Raw genomic sequence first — 8,835 nt, forward strand, 5'->3', positions numbered from 1 at the left:
TGTATATTTATCTGTATATGATTTAACAGTTCATTTCTCGCTATATATCTAATTATCTTTATAAATAAATATATTATATTATCAGGAATTTGGTTATATCTCTCTAGAGAACCCTGTCTAACACACTCTCCCTCCCTCCCTTCCTCCCTCCCTCATGAACCCTTGATAATTTACAAATTATTATTATTTTTTCATGTCTTGCACTGTCCAATACCTCCCCGGGCCTGCTTGCCTGTTGTCCAGGCCCCTGGGAAGGGGTTATAGATAGGTCATTGTGATTGGTACCCCCTTTCTCCCCCCACTTTCCACTTACCTTCCTGGTATGGCTACTCTCAATATTGGTCCAGATGAGTTTATCTGACCTCTATTCCCTGTATTTCCAGCTCTTATCTGTACCCACATACATCTGCATTCAATTGTTAAAAAAAAAGTGTTATACCATCTTCCACTGTGATTGTATTATTTTAAAATCCTATCAGCACAGCTTGAGGATTCCAGCCTCTCCACAACTTCAACAGCATTTTCATTTTCTTGATCTTTGCTATTAAATACCTATTAATTTCTGTGGTATTTAAAAAAAAAACAAATTGGCCTTTGTTCTGTTTTTTGGAGGCATACCAACAACTCAAGGCAATGAATGGAAGCTGCCTAGAAAAATATGGACAGAAGACCTGATTCTGTGAGCCTTAAAAGGACATATGGAAAGGTCAGTAAGAGCCTTGAACCCTAAGGATCAAGGGAGCCTCCAGTTTGATGACCATAATAGTAGAGGGTAGCATTTCACTCCCTTTACCCCAACCCCCATCCCAGACCTCATCCTATGTGTGTCTCTTCACCTGTCTTCCTGTACTGTCAAAATAAATCTAGAATGAACTGTGCCTTGTTTAGGACACTGGATTTACACTAGGAATAATATTTGCAGTGAACAAAATTCAAATTTTTTAAGAACTCATAAAAAATTGAATTATAAGATGACAAAATAATATTTATAAATTATCAAGGGTTCATGAGGGTGGCGGGAGCAGGAAGGGATGGGGGGAAATGAGGAGCTGATGCCAGAGGCTTATATGGAAAGCAAATGTTTTAAGAATGATGAGGATAACGAATGTACAAATGTACTCTATACAATTGATGTATGTAGGGGTTGTGATAAGAGTTATATGAGGCCACAATAAAATGATTTTTTTAAGTTGAATTATAAATGCTAGTGTTGCTATTGCTTTCTTTTCTAGTTTTCTTAATCATAAGAAGCAATTTTGTTTGTTCAGCATTATTCCTCAAATCTGTACTGGGGAATTATTTCGAATACAGTTAATTCAAAATACAAGACTAGTTATTAAAATGTCACCACTCCAATCATAGTCAAGGTATCTGCATAGCCTTGAATCAGGCAGATTACCCTTACCTTACTTCATGCACAAGAATAAACTCAAGGTGGACCACAGACCTAGAGGTAAAACCCAAAACTATTAGGACTATCAATGAGGAATTGGAACAAATCTGAGAATTTTGACTCAGGGAATACATAGGCTATCGGAAATAGGGAAGCCACAAACACAGAGGAGGCACAAATTGACCAGTGGGAAATGCTAAAGATAAAACACTTGTGTACACCAAAAGAATTCGCCAAGAGGAGAGACCACAGAATGGGAAAACATCTTTAGCAATGACACATCAAACAAAGGCTTTATTACTAAAATCCACAATACTCTGCTAACTTACAAAAAAAAAAAAAACAATTGTCCACTTAGGAGGTGGGCAAATGACCTGAGCAGGAGTTTCTCAAGGGCAGAAATCCAATAAATATATGAGAAAAGGTTCTAGATCTCTAGTCATAAGAGAAATGCCAATTACAATACCTATGAAATAACACCTAACATCCTCAAAGACAGCACAATTCAAACAACCAGAAAGTAACACGTGTTGGAGCGGCTGTGGAGACATAGGAACTCTTGTCCACTGCTGTGTCCTGTAGGTATGTACAGCCATTATAGAAATTGATTTGGCGATATCTAAAACAGATGGAAATTGAGCTACCATACAATCCAGGAATCCCCCTACTGGGCAGATACCCAGAACAGACAAGAAACAAACCATGGCCAGACATCTGTGTTCCAATGTTCATCGCAGTGCAGTTCACAATTGCAAGGAGCTGGAAACAACCCAAATGTCCATCACAAGACAAATGAATTAAAAAACTGTGGTACATACATACAGTGGAGTATTACACATCCCTAAAAAACAGTGAAGAATGCATGAAGCACATTGCCACATGGGAATAACTGGAGGAAATGATGCTAAGCGAAGTAAGCCAAGCACAAAAGGACATCTACAACATGAGTCCACTGAGGTAAGCTCAAAAAATCCAAAAGGGGCATAGGGAAGAAGCTACTGTATACGTACCTCCCTGGGGTGAGGTCCAGGTAATATGGCAGGGGGCAGACTAAACCCAGGGATACATAGTAGCCAACTAAAAAGGAGTAGGGAAAAAAGACATGGGGAGTTGGGGGAACAGGGCACTAACTCGTCCAAGGGCAGGGTGTGGTTTATATCTCCACAGGGAAAGAGGGACCAGACTTCAACCTGGTGCTCCAAGACAAGAATGCAACACACTGACATGAAGCAGGGAATTGATAGAGAGGCCTGAGGAGCCAGCCCCATTACCAACTAAGTGCACAGCACCCCCTCTCCTGCAGAAGAATTCATTTCAGAGGACAGCACTGAAGCTGCAGCTCTATGGGAGGGACGTGTCTGATCAGAGCACACAGGAGCCAACATAGGGGGAGGAAAAAAGAGTGAAGCACATCCTGGCCCACCACGCGCTGAGGACAATATTTCTGCTTAGAGCAGCAATGCACAGAGAGGACCCTAGGGCCGGCCGCACCACAAGACACAATGTTACTCACTGACCCATAGCACCACGGGGGACAACACTAGAAACACACGGCAGGAATTGTGCCTGCCCTGAGCCCACCACGCCAAGGAGAGACACTGGGGGCCTACAACAGACCAGCAAGGGGAGCAGAGCAATGAAGTCCTCAGGAAACACCAAAAATAGACTATGGGGCCAGGGTGTGGTGCCCCATCAGACTTGAGTGAAAAAGACTCATAAAGGACAACAAATAGACCTTGAACTATTTATAGGCTTTTCTTTCTTGTTTTTTTTTTTTCTCTCTTGTTGTTGTTGTTGTTGTTGTTGCCTTTTTTGTTTTGTTTTTGTAGCTATTGTTTAATTTTCTATTGTTGCTTTCTTGTGCTTAGTCTTGGGTTTGTGCATATTGTTGTCACTGCGTGTCTATCTGGATTGAATAGGCAGGATAAACAAGCCAGAAGAAAGAACAACAGGAGGACAGTTCCAAGGAAACATGGGAGAGGAGGAGGCAGGGGAAAGGAAGTGGGTGTTAACAAACCCAGGGACAAGGGAACAGCAAGTGATCAAAAATCAATGGTGAGGAGGGAGTAGGGGATCTGGCAGGGCTTGATCAAAGGCAATGTAATGGAGAGGAATTCCTGAAACCCAAATGAAGGCTGAGCATGATAGTGGGACAAGAAGAAAGTAAAAAGAAATAGAAGAAAGAACTAGAAGGCAAAGGGCATTTATAGAGATCTAAATACAGGCATGTACATGTTAATATACTTATATATGATGATGGGGAAATAGATTTATGTACATATATTTATAGGCTTAGTATTAAAGAAACAGGTGGACATTGGGCCCCTACTCAAGTACTCCCTCAATACAAGAACACTGTTCTAATAATCCGGCACTCTGAGATGCTCATCTTCCCAACATGATTGCTGAAGACAAAGCAGGTGCATAAGCAAATGTGGTGAAGAAAGCTGATGGTGCCCAGCTATCAAAAGATATAGCATCTCCGGTCTTAAAGGCTTGAACAAGCAGCCATCTAGCTGAGAAACAACAAAGCTCACATGGAAGAAGCACACCAGCCTGTGTGATCATAAAGTGTTGATGAGATCAGGTATCAGGCATCAAAGACCCAGAGCAAAAAATCATAATATGAACTAGGGGGGAGTGCAGAGTGGAGGCCCAAAGCCCATCTGTAAGCTATTGGACATACCCTTACAGAAGGGTTGTGGGGAGAAGACCGGCCAGTAAGGGTGCAGTGTAGCACCGATGAAACATACAGCTTTCCTCTGGTTCTTTAATGCTTCCTCCCGACCCACCCCCCACTATCATGACCCTAATACTACCTTGCAAATCTGGCTACACCAGAGCATGTACATGGGTACAGATAAGAGCTGGAAACACAGGGAATATAGGACAGATAAACTCCTCAGAACCGATATTGAGAGTAAGCAGACCAGGACGGTAAGGGAAAGGTTGCGGGAGAGAGGGGGAACCAATCACAATGACCTACATATAACCGCCCTCCCAGGGGGATGGACAATAGACAAGGGGGTGGAGGAGAGACATCGAACAATGCAAGACATAAAAATAATGATTTGTAAATTATCAAGAGTTCATAAGGGAGGGAGGGAGGGAGGGAGGGAGGGAGAGAGCGAGGGAGAGGGAGGGGCAAAAAATGAGGATCTGATACCAAGGGCTCAAGTAGAAAGAAAATGTTTTGAAAACCATGGCAACACATGTACAAATGTGCTTGGGACAATGGATGTATGGATTGTGATAAGAGTTGTATGAGACCCCAATAAAATAACATTTTAAAAATGTGGTGCCTTATTGACCCATTTTAAAGTTGTTTCGTTTTTTGGTATTTTCTGATATCTTTTTGATTGGGAATTTTCTATGTTTTGTCTAGTCATTTTAGTTGTTTTTCTGCTTCTCTGATTGCTTTCTATTTATGTTTTGTATTAAATTCCTAAAAGGTAGAACTATAAAGACAGTAACTGGACTGATAATTTTCTAGGGGCATGGCAGGGGACTATGGGAGGAAATGGTGAGCTAACAAGAGAATGTTCTCTTGTTCTCAAATTGATTGTGGCCATTATTTCACAAATTTTCTTAATTTGATTGAATAATTAAATTGTAAATGTGAGATACATGCCAATAAAACAATCTTTAAAAAGAAATTCATAGTATATAATCAAAAACAAAAAACATCATGAACTTTTAAAACACTTGCTAACTATAAGATATACTAATTTTAGAAGATCTTTTTGGGTCCTATTTCCATATAATTGTTACATTTGAAAGATTGCCAGTAGACACTGGATTTTTTTGAGTTTCTTTACCACATGTAAAGACCTACATGATACCTAAAAATTTAGCTCTCCAAAATAACAATTGAGGTGTAATCCCCTCTTGATAAAAATGTTTGAATCAAAATAATTGAATAAATTTCTAATAATTTATACTGTATGTCTCTTCTGTAAAAGCTCATTAGTAATTACAATATAGGACAAATTAATAATTCTTAATATTTAACTTAGCAATGTATGGATATTTTGATAAGGATATAAGTGCTTAAGAAATATTTGTTGAAGCCTTGGGTTTTCAATTCTTCTGCTTCCATCTCTCCTCTCCCAAAACACCCCTCCTCACCCCAAGGCTATGTTACAAGAAGACTCAAAATGATTTCCAGAAACAATAGGAGTGGCTTAGACGTGATGCTTCATCATACATCTTTCATGCACAATCTTCATCTGTAGTTATTTCTATTTACCAATTTCACAAAATTGTTCTTAGGAAAACAATTTTCCCAACTAGTTGTAAACAAAATATTCATGCTTATAATCAACTAAGAAATATTTTTGTCAAAATAGTTATATTTCCTCTTAATTATTGTTTTGGGTTTTTTTTTCCTTTTCTTATGTTTCCCAGATTGGATTATCTACTCAAGTTCATAAAGTATTTAAAAATGAAGCTGCTCTACCAGCGGGGATCGACGACGTAATGTCGCACAGGAAGTTCTCGGCGTCACGGCACGGTCTCTGGGCTTCCTGCTTCGCAGTAGCTGGCACCGCAGGAAGGTAAAGAGCTTCCCCAAGGATGACACCTCCAAGCCGGTCCACCTTACGGCCTTCCTGGGCTACAAGGCCAGCATGACCCACATTGTGCGCGAGGTCAACAGGCCAGGCTCCAAAGTGAACAAGAAGGAAGTGGTGGAGGTGGTGACCATCGTGGAGACCCCTCCCACGGTGGTGGTGGGCATCGTGGGCTATGTGGAGACACCTCGCGGCCTCCGGACCTTCAAGACGGTCTTTGCCGAACACATCTGTGATGAGTGCGAGCGGCGGTTCTACAAGAACTGGCACAAGTCGAAGAAGAACTCTTTCACCAAGTACTGCAAGAAGTGGCAGGAGGACGAGGGCAAGAAGCACCCGGAGAAGGACGTCAGCAGCATGAAGAAGTACTGCCAGGTCATCCGCGGCGTCGCCCACACCCAGATGCACCTTGCTTGTCCTACGCCAGAATAAGGCACACCTGATGAAGATCCAGGTGAAAGGGGGCTCCATGGCTGAGAAGCTGGATTGGGCCTGAGAGTAGCTGGAGCAGCAGGTGCTAGTGAACCAGGTGTTTGGGCAGGACAAGATGATCGACGTCATTGGGGTGACCACAGGCAACGGCTACAAAGTGGTCACCAGTCGCTGGCACACCAAGAAGCTTCCCTGAAAGACTCACCGAGGGCTGCGCAAGGTGGCTTGTATCAGGGCCTGGCATCCCGCTTGTATGGCCTTCTCAGTGGCCTGCACTAGTCAGAAGGTCTACCACCACCGCACAGAGATCAACAAGAAGATCTACAAGATCGGCCAGGGCTATCTCATCAAAGACGGCAAGCTTATCAAGAACAATGCCTCCACGGACTACGATCTCTCTGACAAGAATATCAACCCCCCGGGCGGCTTTGTCCACTAGGGTGACATGACCAAAGACTTTGTCATGCTGAAGGGCTGCGTGGTGGGGACCAAGAACCGAGTGCTCACTCTGCGCCTGGTGCAGACCAAACGCCTTGCCTTGAAGATTGACCTCAAGTTCATCGACACCACCTCCAAGTTTGGCCACGGCCGCTTCCAGGCCGTGGAAGAGAAGAAAGCTTTCATGGGACCACTCAAGAAAGACTGAATTGCCAAGGAAGAAAGGGCATAACAGATGGTGTAGCTGGTGGGATCAGAATAAAGAATTTTCCAGTGGGGGGGTTGGGAGTGAAATGAAGCCTTTCTCTTTTTTTCACCTTTTATTGTGATTTCTGGGAAAGTATAAAGGGCAAATTGTTTTTTTCCTTCAACAGTTGAGACATATTTTATTTAATGACATTAATAGTAATCCACATAAAGTAGCAACATTCCGCCCACTTCCACCCCATTCTTATAACTTCCATTTGTCCTTCTTTCCTGTGTCTTCCTGTATTCTGAGCTTTATCCTTGGGCAGAGGCTGCCATTTTGATTTCATATAATTGATTGTTCTAGGTATGTCCCTAGTGTTACTGTTCACCTTATAGGTCTGCCTAGTTGAAAGATGAGCTATGGGATTTAGTTCAGTTCCAGGTTTGGAGATTTAACAAAAGGCCATTTTCTCAGGGGTTCATTATTAGCCTCATTAAGCATATTTCATGCTTTCTCAACATTAGTCTAAAATCTTCCCTCTCTGAGGGAAGCACATTGAAAGAAGTAACATTTTTTTAAAAATACAAATCATTCAGTATATTTTGCTCAAAATAAATTTAAGTAGCTGTCAAATGAAATGACAAAAATAAACAAGTTTCATCTCCTTTCACACATTTGGCAAATCCTAATTATGAAAAATTTGTTAAATATTTATTTCTAAATTCAAAACAAAAATCTTCACGTCACTGTGAGTGTATGTGCTTTTGAGCATGTGTGTGTGTATGCACATAAAGAGGTAGTTTCAAAGAAATTTGCCAGCTGAAATGCCAACATTCTAACACAAAGGTTAAAATGTAAATGATGTGGTCCCCAAAGGCAGTGCATTTTCAAGTGTTGAATATATAAAGAGATCAAAAATATGTTTGATTTCATTTTGGTTGTGAAAAAGAGATGAAAAAGACAGAAAATAAACACATCATTCTATCAGGAAATACACACTCAAAGTATTTGTAAAACTTTTCCTCGGGACGGGGGCAGGAGGTGTTGTTTTTGAAATGCAGTACTAACTGGGTGAAAATTTTCCATTGTATCATTTTAGTTAAATTATAATTTCTATATCATTGATAAGCTTAAATAACTATCTTTGAATGCTATTATTACAGGAAACATTGGAAATGCTTAACTATTTCATTTTCTTTTCAAAAACATTCAACTCCATTTTGGAGATCAAAGAATGATGAGCCATTGCAACCAGAAAGAACTTTGAGAGAGTAGATAGTCCCATATTTCTCCAATGGAGCGGCTGGGGGTTTCCAACCACTGACCTTGCATTTAGCACCCCAATGTTTAGCTACTAGTCACCAGGGCTCCTCAAGTACCTATAAGGGGTTTGACAATTTTGGAATGAACTGTAAGGTACTAGGTGAAATTAATGAAACCCACAACCTTCCTCTAGTTCTTAAACGCTTCCTCCCCCCAACTACCAGGACCCCAATTCTGCCTTCCAGATCTGGCTAGACCAGATGATGCACAGCGGTACAGATGGGAATTGGAAACGCAGAGAATATAGGACAGATGAACCACTCAGGACCAGGGGTGTCAGTGGCGATACCAGGAGGGAAGGGGGGTGTAGGAAATGGGAATTGATCACAGAGAGGTACATATAACCTACTCCTCTCTGGGGGATGGGCAACAGAGGGGTAGGTGAAGGGAGACGCCGGGCAGTGTATATATAAGACATAATAATAATTTATAAATTATCAAGGGTGCATGGGGGAGGGGGGCAGAGGAAGGGAGGGGGAGGGGGGGAA

General features: G+C 41.6%; 1 protein-coding gene and 1 pseudogene across 1 annotated transcript in view; one reads left to right on the forward strand and one right to left on the reverse strand.

Moving 5' to 3' along the window:
- The window catches only part of LOC101642175 (protocadherin-11 X-linked), a 126,340-nt gene that overhangs the window by 73,945 nt on the left and 43,560 nt on the right, over positions 1 to 8,835 (reverse strand). The gene's annotated exons all lie outside the window — the stretch shown is intronic.
- LOC105979395 lies at positions 5,852 to 7,066 on the forward strand (annotated as a pseudogene).

Source organism: Echinops telfairi, unplaced genomic scaffold, assembly GCF_000313985.2.
Source record: "Echinops telfairi isolate 266 unplaced genomic scaffold, ASM31398v2 ScPeMD7_44;HRSCAF=162, whole genome shotgun sequence".
NCBI lineage: Eukaryota > Metazoa > Chordata > Mammalia > Afrosoricida > Tenrecidae > Echinops > Echinops telfairi.